General features: G+C 45.0%; 1 protein-coding gene across 2 annotated transcripts in view; it reads right to left on the bottom strand.

Annotated features, from left to right (window-relative positions):
• Nucleotides 1-14716, bottom strand: part of ZNF451 (zinc finger protein 451) — a 1463718-nt gene that overhangs the window by 1298288 nt on the left and 150714 nt on the right. The window lies entirely within an intron of this gene.

The following is a 14716-nucleotide window of genomic DNA, read 5'->3' as shown; positions in this document are numbered from 1 at the left end:
AAAAGAGAGAAGTATATCTCAACAAAATGCACCCACAGTCAGACAGGTAGGTAGGGCGGGCGATGAGGAATCAGTGTGAGGAACATCCAGTAAAAAGAATACCAGGGATAAGCAATTTGTATTTCTAATGGATTGCGTCCTCCCGCGGATTCCCCATCTTTGATAGACTCCCACGGCAGTTAGATAGAAGGAGGTAGGACCAGTGGATTATGTTACTGGTTTATGTTGTGCAAAACAGCTTTCCCAAACCTAGCATCCTGACCTGACAAGGTATTCAGGCAGTATTTTGAGAACGTGTGTATCAAAAACCAAGTTGCAGCATTACAGATGTCTTCCATCAGTACACCTCTTTGCATAGCTGAAGGGGTGGCCACACCTCTGGTAGAATGTGCCCTTACATTTTTAGGGGCATCTTTCCCAGCCAAAGAATAACATTCTGAAATGCACAGAATGATCCAGCGTGACAGTATTTAGTCACAGCTTGACCCAGTCTGTGTACGGTGTAACCCACCCCACAAAAAGTTGGGTCTTGTCTGTCATTTGCCTTCCTGGCAATATAAAAACTTAAAGCCCTTTTTGGATCCAGTCTCTAACTACTCTTCCTCTTTGGAAGGATGAGGATACTGAAGAATGTCAACAAGGTACTCTTGTGTCAGGTGATATTCCGACACCACCTTGGGAAGGAAAGCAGGGCGAACCCTCAAAACGACCTCCTTGAAAAACATGGAGAAAGAAGGTTTTCACGAAAGAGCCGGTAGCTCGCTCACTCTGCGAGCAAAAGCGATGGCCACAAGGAAAATAGTCTTGAATGTCAATAATCTGAATAGACAGGAATGAAGGAGGATCCAATGTAGCTCCCCATTAACAATATCAATACCAAGTTCAGATCCCAAGCCGAGACTATAAAAGGGACCAGTGGTAAATTATTTGTCAGCCCCTTGAGAAACTGTGTCCCAATGGGTATCATAAAATGAGGGCCTTGCTCTGGCGTGTGTTAGATGGATAACGCCGCCAGGCAGCCCTTGGTTGTAGCCACTTGCAGCCCTGCATGGGCCAGATGTAGCAGAAAAGAAAACACTGAAGGAGTTTCGCAAGTAATGGGATCAATATCCTTCGCTCTACACTAGGTGCAAGATCTATTCCAACGGCAGCGATATTATGCGTTTGTTGCTGGTCGTCTCGCCGAAAGCTACACCTCCATAGCGTCTTCAAGGAGGTCCCAGTCTTTCTTAACCTCTCAGAAACCAGTCATGAAGCTTTAGAATTCAAATTTGTGGGTGAAAAAAAACGGCCCCCTTCTTGGGAGAGCAGGTCTGCTCTCTGGGGAAGACGGAGAGAAGGGCTGATGGACATGTCCAGATGTTCCAGGTAAAACATCCTCATGGCCCAATACAGCGCAATCAGGATCACCGACTTCCCGAAATTTACCAACCTCCCGATGACATGAGGAATAACGGGGACTGAAGGGAACGCGTACATGAGTGAAAAATCCCAGTCCACCACAAACTTGTCCCCCAGAGCAGCTCTCTGCAGAAATTCCCTGGAGAAGAACAGGTCGCATATCCTGTTGATACTGAATGCAACAGATCTACTTGAGGGGTTCCCCAAAGGATGAAGATCTCTTAAAGGACTTCCAAGCCAGATCATCTACCGCCATGTTCTCTTCTCCGGGTAGGTGAACAGCCAACATAGATTCTGTTTTGTAGTACCCAAAACCAGAGCTGCATTGCCTCACTGCACAGTTGTAGTGACCCTACATCACCTCTTTTGTTGAGGTAATGCATCGCCACTGTGTTGCCCGTCATTATCAAGATGTTTTTCCCCTGTATGGATGTATGCATCCAGCGCCAGTCTGATTGATTGCCCTCAGCTCTAAAAGGTTTATGTGAAGTCTGGATTCTGATGGGACCAAAGACAGGTGATCGTAAAATTGTTCATGTAGGCTCTCTAGCCAGTGATGGAAGAATCTCTGACTGTCATCTCCAAGCCAGGGTGGCCAAAAAGGTTCTCCTCACATTCTCTTTGCAGGCCCAGCACAAGAGATCCTAGGCAACCTTGCTTGGGACCGGATGAAGGTCCATCAGCCTGCACGAGAACGGTGATCATTGGGATCCGAGGGCCCACTGGAGGGACCTAGTCCTTATATGAGCCTCTGGCACCAGGAAAAAGCAGGATGCCATGAGGCCCAGCAACCTCAGAAAATCGAAAGCTGGTAGAGGTTTGCCATTTTGAAATCTTTCCACCATCTGCAAGAATGTTGAGCCCTTTACTTGAGAGGCAAAGCCTTTGCCGAGGAAGAATCTAGGACTACTCCAATGAATTGCAGCTTTTGGGAAGATGTCACCTGGGACTTCTTGAAATTGAGGGAGAAGTTCAGTTTGTGGAGAGTGTGGCAGGTGCTGCAGAGATGTTCCAGGGCCTGTTTGGTAGAACGAGCTCTCAGTCAATCGTCTCGTTAGGGAAAGATGTGAATCCCTCCCCCTCCTTTGATTCGCTGACACTACCACCATCAACTTTAAGACCCTCATGCAGACGTCAGCCCGAATGGCAGTACTCGAAACTGAAAGTGGAAACTGCCAATGGGGGAACCTCATGTACCTTCTCTGCTTGGGATGTACAGGTACATGAAAGTAAGCATCCTGAAGATCGAGTGCCACCATCCAATCCCAAATGCAAATGAATTGAAAAAAAATTGCATTGGTCCTTCCTGAGGAACTTGTTCAAGGGTCTCTTGTCTTAGATGGGTCTCAGTCCTCCACTTTCTTGGGAACCAGAAAGTAAGTGGAGGACCTGGTATTGGTCTGCTAAAAGTCCCTTTACACAGCACCTTCCTCCAGCAGGGAGAGAATCTCCTGCAGAAGGAGTGGGTTGGGTTCCTTAAGAGATTGCTCGCTCGGGAGACAAATTGGGTCCTTTTAAAAATGGGAGACAGTACCTATGAGCTAATTACTGTCAGCAGCACCCAAACATTCGAAGTCATGTTTTGCCATTCTTTGACATGGTGGGTTAGCATGCCCCCACCAGAGACTTGTGAGTGAAGCATTCAAAGTGGTTTTGAAGCTGCAGCTGTGGTAGAGGGCAATGAGGAAGGGACAGTCTGGGCTGTTCTTCCTTCAGGGCCTCTTGTGCCACATGGAAATCTCCTTTGGTCTCTTTGGGTGGCATAACTTCTACTTTTCTGTCCAAATAACAAGCAGAAATGAAAAGAACATCCTCTCCAACTCTGGGAAGACTTTTTTTGGGGTTAAGTGGCTGCACCCAAGGATTTTGCAGCCACCTTAGAAGCTTGCAGCTTACCTAGGCGTTTGTCAGCTTTTGCCCCAAAGCAGTTTGACCCCATCGAAGGGCATGTCCAAAAGTCTCGGTAGGACATCGGGAGCAAATCCCGATTTGTGCAGCCATGCAAACCTTCCTGTGACTGCACCTGCTGCCATAAAGCGACCAACAGTTGGAAGCATCCAGTCAGGATACCATTCTGAATGATTTTCAGAATGCCATCTCTCATTTCCACCTCAAATATTCTCAGACGCTTGGGAGACCATATCCCACAAAGTGTAGGTGTATTTGGCTAATGTGCAGGACGCATTAATGGTCTTATGCGCCATACTCCCAGCTGAGAACACCCTTTTCCCCAGCACATCATATTTCTATCATACCTATCAGGTGGGACTGTTATATAGGCAGTTGCTTTGGATGTAGAAGTAGCAGCTTGTACCACCAAGCTCTCCGGGGTAAGATGCCTGGACAGAAAATCAGAATTAATAGCCGATGGCTCATATTTCCTTACCAGCTCCTTTTGTTGACAGCTGGAGTGGAATCCGGCTCCAGACAATTCTCCAAGATATTGTTGCTCAGAGTGGAAAGGCAGAATAGGCTCTGGGGAGTGGGGGGTTCCTTTGTCCAGATATCAGAGATCATCCTGTACTATATCCTTTGTAGGACGTCCCCCAACCCAAATATTCAGTGACCTTAGTCATCACTGACCTGTACGCTGCACTCTGAGAACAGTCTGGAGCGGCAAATTCCCCTTCTTGAGAAGTGTCCAGTCCAACCCACTGCCTGCCTTAAGGCAAGTAGCCAGGTTCTCAAATCGAGATTCCTCTGAAATGAGTTCCACAGATACATTGGGCAGGCCAAAACTGTCAAGGTCAAAACATCTTCCTCCTCAAAAATAAACCCAAAAGACTGTCTTTTATTACAACAAGAGTTTAAAACCTGAAGATGGGTCTTCGATGTCGAAGGCCTTGAACATAGAGTCCTTCAATAATGTATTGGAAGCCTTTGGCTTCGATGGTTCTCGCATGGCCGACACCCCTTCAGTAGGCGTTTTTTGATTTTACTCGATCTCTCGGACAAGTGAGTCAGGGCCTTCAACGACTCCGACAGCTTTATGAGGCGCAGGGGGGAATCAGTAGCCTTTTTCGGCTCTTTCGAGGGGCCACCTTAGAAAAACTTACATTTTCAGACAGAAATCTTCCAAATCTGCTGCTGAGGCAGACTAGTCTGGGAAACGTACTTTTTTTCTGTTGGGTGAGGAATCCAATGACAAAGAACTATGGTGGCTTTGATTTTCTTCGAGAAGATTAAGAGTGACACAAATCGCTCCTTGACCCCGACCGCCTGGAGCGTTTCTTTAGACCTACGTGAATTCTCTCAAAGTTCTGTATTGGGAAGACTTCTTATTCAAAGGATTAGAGGGCAGGGATTTTGACACCGACTGACCTACGGTAAGTTTCGACTTCCTCTCCTTCAAGGTCTGGCTAGTCATGGACTGACAAGAACCGCAGTCATCTACCTTGTGCAATTCACTGAGACACCAGAGGCATGTCATGTGCGGATCCGTGATCGACATTTTGAGTCACAGTCTGCACACCTGTTGAAACCCATCTTTGACGTAGACCTAGAACTACACAATAGAAAAGAGGCGAGTCGAACCGTTCTGAAGAGTACAGTGCATGCAGAAAAACAACTGCGGCAATGGGCGCAGTGTGTGCTATTGAAAACCAACATCGACATGATGTCCGAGCATAGGAATGGAAGACGCAGAAGGACAGACTCGATGGCACACAGCACCCTCTGCTAGCAAACAATTTCTGAAGCTGCAAGCAGGATATTGGTTTATCAAAGATTAGGAATCCGTGGGAGGACAGAATCCATAACAAGTGTATTTTTCCTCCCATCATGCCAGCCCTTACCAGCATCTTCACCACAACCCTTGTGAACTGGAACAAAGTGGGGGTGGAAGGGTGGGATGAAACATCGGGGGTACTGTCACTGTGTATTAACAGTTATTCCTTTCAGCCGCCCACCCGACATCCAGTTAAGTCCCTAGTATCAGCATCAGGCAATACACCCACAGCTTGCCCAGTGCTACCTCCCACCCTTGACCATCCTGATCTTGTGTTCCTCACTTTGTGGCTGGAGTACATACCAATATTGCCTCTCAGTGCTCTTCTACGTTATCCCTGTTTGCCCTATATACCAGCTCCCCTATCCTGAAAGGCCCAAAACTGGAAACGGTGAGTGAGCTACAAATGGGGTCCTCTCATACTCCTACCCAGGGAATGCAAATCGCAGACCCAGCTTGTCCACCAGTGTGAATAGTGAATCCAGGTCCATTGATAACCTGCTGTCAATGTTGGCTGGCTTATCCCAGTTCCCTCGGGCAAAGCCAGCCTTAGGTTCTTCGTAGTAGCCTACACCCCGTACTTTGTACATAGAAACGCTGAAAAAGGCACACAACCCAGAATTTGAAACTCCCCGAGTACTTTGTCCTCTGTGCAAACACCAGATAGACTACCATGGCCTGCAGCCAACAACCCCATTCACATGAAATCTCTTCCAACAAACTAGAGCCCCTCCTTCTGTCCTGCGCCAACAAATCCTCAGCTTTATCTTTAAATGTTTTTCGATGACACCAGCGCCCATGCCACAAGTCTTGCTTGGTGTCATTGTGCTCTTTGCCTGCACCAAGGCCTGCACAAACTCCTTGAGCTTGAAAAAAGAAAGTGCACCAGCTGCTATTTTAGGGATTACATGCATGTGCCTAACCCTCAGCTCAGTGTTCACACTCAGGCCCACCTTCAGCAGTCGTTTAGCCATCATCATTGCAGTGAGCCTTTAGTTGTTAACTAACAGCATGAACGATTCTAGTGTTATTCGATGAGATGGGCAACCTTTTAACCTTTTGTTGGCCAGTTTTTGCTGTGAATTAGCACCAATACTAGGAATATTGAACACCCTAGACTGTTTGCATGATGCAATGCCCATACTGTCTAGCACATCATTGTTGAAATCTGTCAAGAAATGCAACCACTCCCTCAAAACTGAACCCAGGCTATTCCCTGTCCATCTCCATGGCCCTGTGTCTTATCTGCAGCATTGGGGACCTCTGATTCCTCCTCCAGCAGGTTGATGGTTCCAAACACCTCTTTTCAAGCAACAGAAAGCCTTGCAGGTAGTGGGTCTTCCTCACATCACTCCTTTAGCTGCAACACCCATTCCAGGAAGGAGCGGAAAGTTTCAAAATACACAGGAGAGCGAGCAGCTTGTGCATGCAATAGCCACATATGCAGAACCACTAAATTGAAAGCAGGTGGGAATGGACTAGGTGCATTGGCAAGGAGGAGGGGAGGAGGAGGAGAAACTGCTTCAATGTGATGGCTAACAAGGAGCCAACCTCACCAATTCCACTGCCTCGTCAAATGTAGAATAATGTAATGTGCCTCCCTTAATGTCCAACCAGTTGACAGATTGGCCTTTGAGATAGGAAATGTATCAGGCGGACAAGCAAAATGTGCCAGTATTGTTCAGCACCACCGCCAGGGGTGAAAATGATTTCCAACCGGGTCTCAGTAAACGGGTCTGTAAAAAAAAAAAAAAAAACAAGTGAATGCTCCTTTTCAACCTTAGACCCTACCACCTCGATGTGTTCCCTTGACGAGTATGCTTGACATTCTCCCCTAAGCAATCGCAAAAGCACAAAAGAACTCTGTGGGCAGTATATCCGTTTCCCTTCATAAGGGGTTCTTTATTGAGCTAGGCCAGCAGTTTGAGTGCATCGCAGATGAGACTTTACTCAGCAATCCTTCAAGCTGTAGTGGCAACTGCATGGCCCGTGGTCAACCTCCAAATGGCCATGCTCACCTCCCTGATGTGCAACTGGGAATAGAGGTATACATGTCTGTTCTGCATTTTCATGTTGGTCGCATGAAAGGGGTCTACCATGTCCCTTTTCATTGTGCTGTGTTGTATGCCTGCATTGCCCTTTACCTCAAAGTACTCCTTTGTTTGTCCACTGCTCCTTTTAGCATACTCAAGTCCATGTCGAGATTTGCACTCTGAGCATGTGTGGGCTAGCCTACTTTGCAGGACTGACCCCCCCCCCGAACCAATCTTTCCCATTTCCTGCCCTGAAATTGACACAGTTGGTCTTGCCTTGGTTCTGGGGACCCCTGAAACCAATGGCGCAACACCTGTCTGAATCGCACTCGTCACGTTGTCCCACGTCTCACTCCACTGTCAAAACATGCCACCATGTGCTCCATCCGATCGTCAACCACCATGTGATCCAACTGCATCTTTTAGTTGGCTTGCATCTTTTACCAAAAATTCTAACCATACCAACTCATCCACCGTACCTCCTGCAATTGTCGTTTGCACTGGCTGTAGCACCGAGCCCTTTTCTGGAAACTTCTTCATCACCATCTGCAATGTAAGTGAGAATGTATCCAACACATTTTCCAAGGTCTCATTCTGTCTTGTCCCCTTCCTTGTTATGACCTCCTTGCCCTACTTGCCAGCATTAAGATTGTCAAAGTCATGGTCCATCAAAGTAAAGGACAGTATAAAGTAGCTTGTCCATATCATTTCCTTCACTGCCAAGGTATGTAGTAGCTTAAGAAGTTTGCTTCAGTTATTGCCTGCAACACCCCTCTAATTTCCATGCTAGTCATCCTTCCTCCCACTTTTAACATTCCGTCTGTGTTGATCACTTCCCTGCTGTGTCCCCATGTCCTCATGCTGACTAACATGGTTAACTAGTAACCCCCAGAATTGCTGCTCTACAGTTTTCAATTTCAACAGCCAGGTATGTTGGTCTTTTGTGCCCCACTTTCATGCCCCACACCTGGCTTTCCCGTAATGCCTTATTCCGTCTGTTACACCTTGTTGGTCAGGGTACATTGTGAGACTGTAGGAGTCGCCCTGGCATCTGTTACCACGGATACCAGGGGTATGGGGGCCCTCTGGCCGAACCTCACTGCTGTGTCCAAGCTTTGTGCATCTCCCCCAGTCAGGAGTAAAATGCTTTGTTGTGGGCCTGAGTGTGTATCACCCATTTTTGTTGATGCATGTTACCACATTTTGTGCTGGTATCTGCTTCCATGCCAGCCTTGTCGTGAAAAAACAAACCCAGCCTTGTGTAGCCCATCTGAGTGTCTTCTACAATATCAAGACATGAACTCCGTTTCAGCAACGTTCATCTGTGCAAGTGATGGAGGAGGTAAAGTAGGGAAGGTTCATATCGGTTGTTCTGAAATGAATGTTATTTGTCGTTCTCTCCAGATTTATTGTTTGCCCCTGCTCCTTGCCCTTCCCTTCTATCAGTTTTAAGATGGAACTTGATTTAGCTACTTCTGAAGGATGATGGATTTTGTCTGCCCAGACAGGAAGAACAGATGTGTCTTGGCTAACATTCCTTGCAGCATATCCATTTAGGCAGCCGTTCAGTGACAAACTTGATCAATATTTTTGACAGGCGTTTCTGCCATGCCCTCTGTGTTAACTACCCTTCTACGGAGGGTGTGTGCTGTCGAATGCACCACACCTGCCCCCACACTAAACCTGTGCTCAGGAACCCTGATCCCATGTTTTTCCAATTGTCCACCATGTTAATCTCGTATTTGGGCTAACTGCTCTCCTGTACAAGAAATGCTTCTTCAGCATTCGCCCCTTGTCTGTTACACTTTTAGTGTCCTTCCTTAAAAGGGTGGTTGCTTAGTTCAAACCTTGTGGGGAATGATACTTTGAGCATGCATTCTTGGGCATGAGTAAGGCATTTCTAAAGAGCACCGTCGCTAAAAGTCCTCTGGCTGCTCACTGGTGCGGCTAAACAAGGAAAAACAAATGTTTTCAGTGCCTAACAAATTGATATGAAATTGTCAAGCACTCTAATGCTTACATGAAGGCTGTTCCAGGAAGACTGGACGAAAACTGAGGAAGCCCTGCCTCCCTTGCGTAACGAGCGGAAACATGAGAAATCTCAGACAGTCTGAGTTTACAAACCTATGGTTTCAGGGGCAACTGATTCCAAGAACAAAAGGCCAAAGTGGAGAACCTTATAAGGAGTTCTTTGTAGGATAGGGAGCAGGTGCAATATGGTGAACTAATGGGTGACTTTGTATGATGAGACACTCCCAAAGCTGAACTGCTGCATTTTGAATGTGTGGAGTCTGGTAAGGAGGAATTCCAGGACACCTAAATATAGGGCACCGACATAAAACCATATGTGATGACACCTGCAGAGAGATGGCAAAAGCCTGCAGATTAGAAGCTAACACAGGAGCACCTTCCTCTGCACTCAGGGAAAACACACCCTTTGGGTTAACCTGGGGTACCAGAGACAGGTTACATCGTACTATTGTGGACATGATATATATGGGATCCATTACTAACCGTAATCTTATTTCTGATGCTTGTATCTGCTTAGATTCACATGCTATGCGTAGGCTAACATCTAGTGGTAGCCACAGAGTATTATATTATTTGTTTTCGAAACTGGAAAAGGGACGACAAGACGTGCCAGTAACACTATCCCTAGTGCGACGTCCACTGTACCCATGGTCCTTCACGCGTCAAGGTCCCTCACATTGTTTTCTTTCTGACATGAGGTAGCATGAAGTGTAGCGCGAGTTCAGCTGTAATAAAGGAGATAAGAAGCGATAAAGCCAGAAATACATCTATGCACCTGCTACTCCAAGAGGGGAGGAAGGGTAGGCACATGTGAATCTAAGCAGATACAGCATCAGAAATACGATGACAGCGAGTAATTTTTTAAAATTTGTTTTATTGAAGTGTCTTGGGTCAGCATTTGAACGTTACACTATACAAAGAAAACACCTACATTTATCATGCAATAAATACATTTACAAAGTAGAATCCATCAGAAGAATAAAATGTCATTAAAATCAGTAAAAAAACGCAACAGCCACAACTAATAATTTTTACATCATCCTGGTACTTCAGAAGAAAATGCCTGCAACATTCAGATAAGTATTTCAATAATAATGTTTGTCTTGTACCAGGTCTCTTAGCATATCCAATCTGCTCTCCACCTGTAACCAGATGTGATACGCAGCGGCAGTCACATATCCAATCTGCTCTCCACCTGTAACCAGATGTGATACGCAGCGGCAGTCACTATCGGGGATTTCGCACAATGGAGTGCGCTCCAAAACTGGTCTGAGGTGTAATTGGAAAATTCCTAGTAGCCCTTCTCATATAAGCTGAAAAACGAAATACGTGTGAGCAAATGCCTCGAAGATTCACAGCTTGGTCACAAAAGCGACATCAGCGTACATCCCTCTTAAGACCTAACCAAGCCCCAGTGTTTTCGTAGACGGTAGAATTTCTAAGCATAAGCATAAAATGAAGCGTATCAATGAGGGAGTGTATAACTTAGTTAGATAATTGCACAGAGTATTAATGTTAGTTTCCCTGGGTGGAATCTAGGCCATATTTACGCTTATTGGCCAGATATTCAACAGACTAAATGTGATCATAATCCTTCGCTTTCCTCTCAAAACCAGAAGCAAAAAATACCTCTCGACTCAGGCAATCCATTCATGCCAATATTCACACAATGATTTAGTGCTGCGCAAACAGCATTCCCCATGTTGCATGGTTAGGCTCAAGAGTCTTCCTTTCTCTAGATCACTAAATCAGATAGTAGCCCAAGGTTAACACACTGCCAACATCCATAGTATGTTTAAAGAAGGCAAACTAAGTTCCAGTCGAATTAATACAACCGGAACCGCAGCAGGTAGGTCCCAACAGAGACCTTAAGAGTTTTCCCTCAGGTTTCTTCAGCCAACCTACCAAATCTGCTGGTAGAGTCTCCAAAGCATACAGAATCCCTGGCAAAACCGTTACGCTGTATTAAGTTTGGCCTTAATAGATCTGCCTCCTTGTCTATCAATGACATTTTTTTTAGCGACAAACATTTTGTCCAAGCCATTGAGGCAGTCACGTTCGCATGACATAAGCTGGTAGATTTAGATGTTATGTTCATGCCTAGATATTTATAGACCTCAACTTATTCCAGGCTTGACCCACCCAGACGCCATGTGTTCCCTCATCCCCCGATATGCCCCTTTTCCAATGGTCATAACCTTTGTCTTTCTAATATTTAAACAAAGACAATTGAGATTGGAATATTCTTTCAGGGCGTCAAGCGAGCGTTGGAGACCCATTGGGGTACGATCAAATATTACAGTGTCATCAGCATAAGTGATAAAGTGCAACTTATCAACATAGCTGGGGGAATGATTGTGTTCAGCTTTTAAAGCAAAGGCGAAGTCCGCCACAAATAGGTTGTACAGCAGGGGTGCAAGTACGCAACCCTACTTTAAATCAACATTAATTTGAAAAGCTTCTATAAGTGCTCCATCTTGGGATAACCTCACCCTTACCACTGTATCACTGTGCAACAACTTAATGAAAGAGAAGGGTCTAGGCCCCAGGCACTGAGCTTGTTCCGCAATCTTCCTCTATCAACAGAGGAAAAAGCAGAGCTATAATCCAAAAAGCACATATAAAAGATTTGATCCAGGATTTCAAAGGGTGTCAGAAATGAGTGTAAGGAGCACCCAGATGGAATGGGTATTACTATTGCCCTTCCTAAAACCAGTCTGCTATTTAGAATGGAATTTGAGTCAGACCAGGTAGAGAGCAGCTCCAGCAATAAACATGAAAAAAATCTTTGAGCTGCTGTCTAACATGGCCAGCAATCTATAGTTATTCTGGTCAGAACATTGCCCTTTCTTAAAGAATGGGATCAAAATTAACTCCAACCATGTAGGAGGAAAACAACCAGTCTCACACATGCAGGAGCAAAGTCCTCAACAATTCATCCCAATTTTGAAGATCATTCTAAAATACCACGCTACAAAGACCATCTGGTCTTGATGATTTAGACCTCAATATTATAGAAGTAATATTAGCCTCCTTCACATGGTGCCAAACCACAGAACCGGTCAGATCGGTTGTTGCCGAGTAGGTCATTGCAATGTTAGCAGCCCAAGTAGTCTCAGTAATGCCACATCAACAGATCAGAGATAGCTGATCTAAAAGTGCGTAGTAGAAACCCAAATCTCTTGGAGCCACTTGTCCTAAGCATTCTGTCTATAAAACGCTAGTTACATGAATTATTAGTGTATTTATGTGCACTCAACCAACATTTATAACTAGATCTGGCTAGAGCTTTATGTTTTCTTTTCTCTTCAATAGGTACAGAGCCATTTCTCTTAATTGCACAAAGGTTAACAGTCAACTGTTTCTTTCTCTTAGCTATACCCAAAACATAAAAGGCCCCCGGCCTTCCTACTTCATTTTTCCTACAGACATGTTCGATGCAAATGTATAGTACCTATCTAACATACTTTTCAGATTCCAATAATGTTGCCTTGTCCCAATAGTGAGTCTAAGATTTTAGTTAAAATGATTATTAGTGTGGAGAGACCATTGCAGTCTATTTCCCTGTAGGTTAACAGTAGCATTTTAATTTAAACATTTCCGATGTTGTTTTGTAATGAACTGACACTTATTCTGAGGGCAGCATGGTCACTTATGTTGATGGGACTAACATGAAGTTCAGGGGAATACTTTAAAACAACAGCTGACAAAAATTAAATCTATGCAACTGCTGTATGTTCCATTTGACCAGGTCAGCATCGGTTCCACGGTGCTCAAAGTGATCATCTGTAGATCATATTCCAAGAGTGTGTCACGAAAGGCCTGCCCTTTTAACAGGGTGACCAATCTTTTCCCGTCCTTGGAAACTGCTACAGACGACTATGTGCAATCAACATTAAAATAGCCATTTAATATGGCACCAGTGCACGGGTGGCAACTGCACCAATACTGAAGAGTCTCGGTGACTGCAAACATGAGACTTTTAGTAAGATAGTCACCGGGAGGATCATATTATGTTAGCAATAACAGAGGCTTAGATCCCAGAAATGTTTTGGCCGATGTGGCACCTAACCCATTTTTGTGAACAGGACCATCTTGGAATTCAACTAGCTCATAAACAGACTTTGCTCCAACACAAAGTCTGCCTTATGGGAGACACTTTAAAACCGGGGCTGCTAATTTATGAACCATGCTATAACAGTCTACGTCAAGGGTGATCAAACAAGCTTCCTGCAACATAAACACCTGAGCACCAGTTAGTTGAAATAGACCTCTGATTATGGAGAAAAGAAATAAACCCCCTTGTGATCCAAGAAACCACCTGAAATAATTCAACTGGAACCGTAGACTTGTGACCAACTGCCCTCTATCCTCTGTACATTTAACCTATTACCATCCCTATCACTTTCTTCAAACTATCTTACATAAGCGCTGGGAACCACTTGACCCCGGGGCTGATCATTCTGCACAGCAAGGCGAAAATCAGTTAACTCAAATCCCAAGGCCTTAGAAGCTTTTACATGTTTGCAAATTCGCTCTAAAACAATTGGTGAGGTAAAAGATATCAGCCAGTTCGAAATGCTTGTCAGTCGTGGCAGTTCTACCGAGACAATATCTTTGGGTGGTAATTTTAAATAGATCTGGAAGAATATGTAGTAATTTCAGTAGCCACCCTCTGTTCAGAAACGGGCTCCTAATAGTAGGAGAGACTTCAACCAACTTGATGTGTCTCGTGTCCGCATACTATAAAGAGTCAGTAGGATGTGGAATATTATAGCTCAGATTTTTTGAGGCGCTCCGACATGTGTGTATACCAAACATCAGATAATTTAGCAGGTACTACAGACGTATGTACTCCATCAAGATCAGCAGAAGATGAACAGCTGGAAGAATTTGTAGCTGTAGCTCGAAGCTTAGTTAATTTATTGTGCTGAGCATTTGATGTGGTAGCAGGTTGGAATATAGTTACGAGGGGAATTCCTGGGGAGGTAGATGCTGTGGCAAACAAAGGAGGATTGCTTCTCGTCACCACCCATTTATCCAGAGGTCCTTGCAGCAGAACCCCCTTTACTTTGCCGTTTCCCATGTCATTCGTAACCGTATAATGCCCAGTCACAGTAGATGTAGAACGAGCGATAGAGGCTTTAGAGATTTTCGCTGGCAGATCTCTTTCGAGACACGTCTTTTGTTTCGTGGTTATCAGTCTGCTTTTGCAAGTTTTCCTTTTGGTAAGTTTTCATCTTGTGAACTCTGGTGAAGACGGAGTGTTTAGCATTGACTGTTGTATACTCAACGCCATCAATGTCTGTTCCTCAGATTCGGCCGACACTCTGACAGAGCCTTCGGCGAGTCATCAAACTCTGAAGGATGTGGGGAATTTAGGTTTGCAGGCACAGTATTTATGGAAGGGGGGGCCAATGTGTCCAAAGCCTCTATTCCAGTATAAATGGTTCTTGGTGCATATATGGCTATCTGATCTGTTGTGGAATAAGCCATTATTGGCTTTTCTGAGTTCTTAATTTTG

The sequence above is a fragment of the Ambystoma mexicanum genome, chromosome 4p (genome assembly GCF_040938575.1).
Source record: "Ambystoma mexicanum isolate Mex_15411 chromosome 4p, UKY_AmexF1_1, whole genome shotgun sequence".
In the NCBI taxonomy this organism is placed as follows: Eukaryota; Metazoa; Chordata; class Amphibia; order Caudata; family Ambystomatidae; genus Ambystoma; species Ambystoma mexicanum.
The sequence above is the reverse complement of the archived record's forward strand: the minus strand, read 5'-3'. Positions and strand labels throughout refer to the sequence as shown.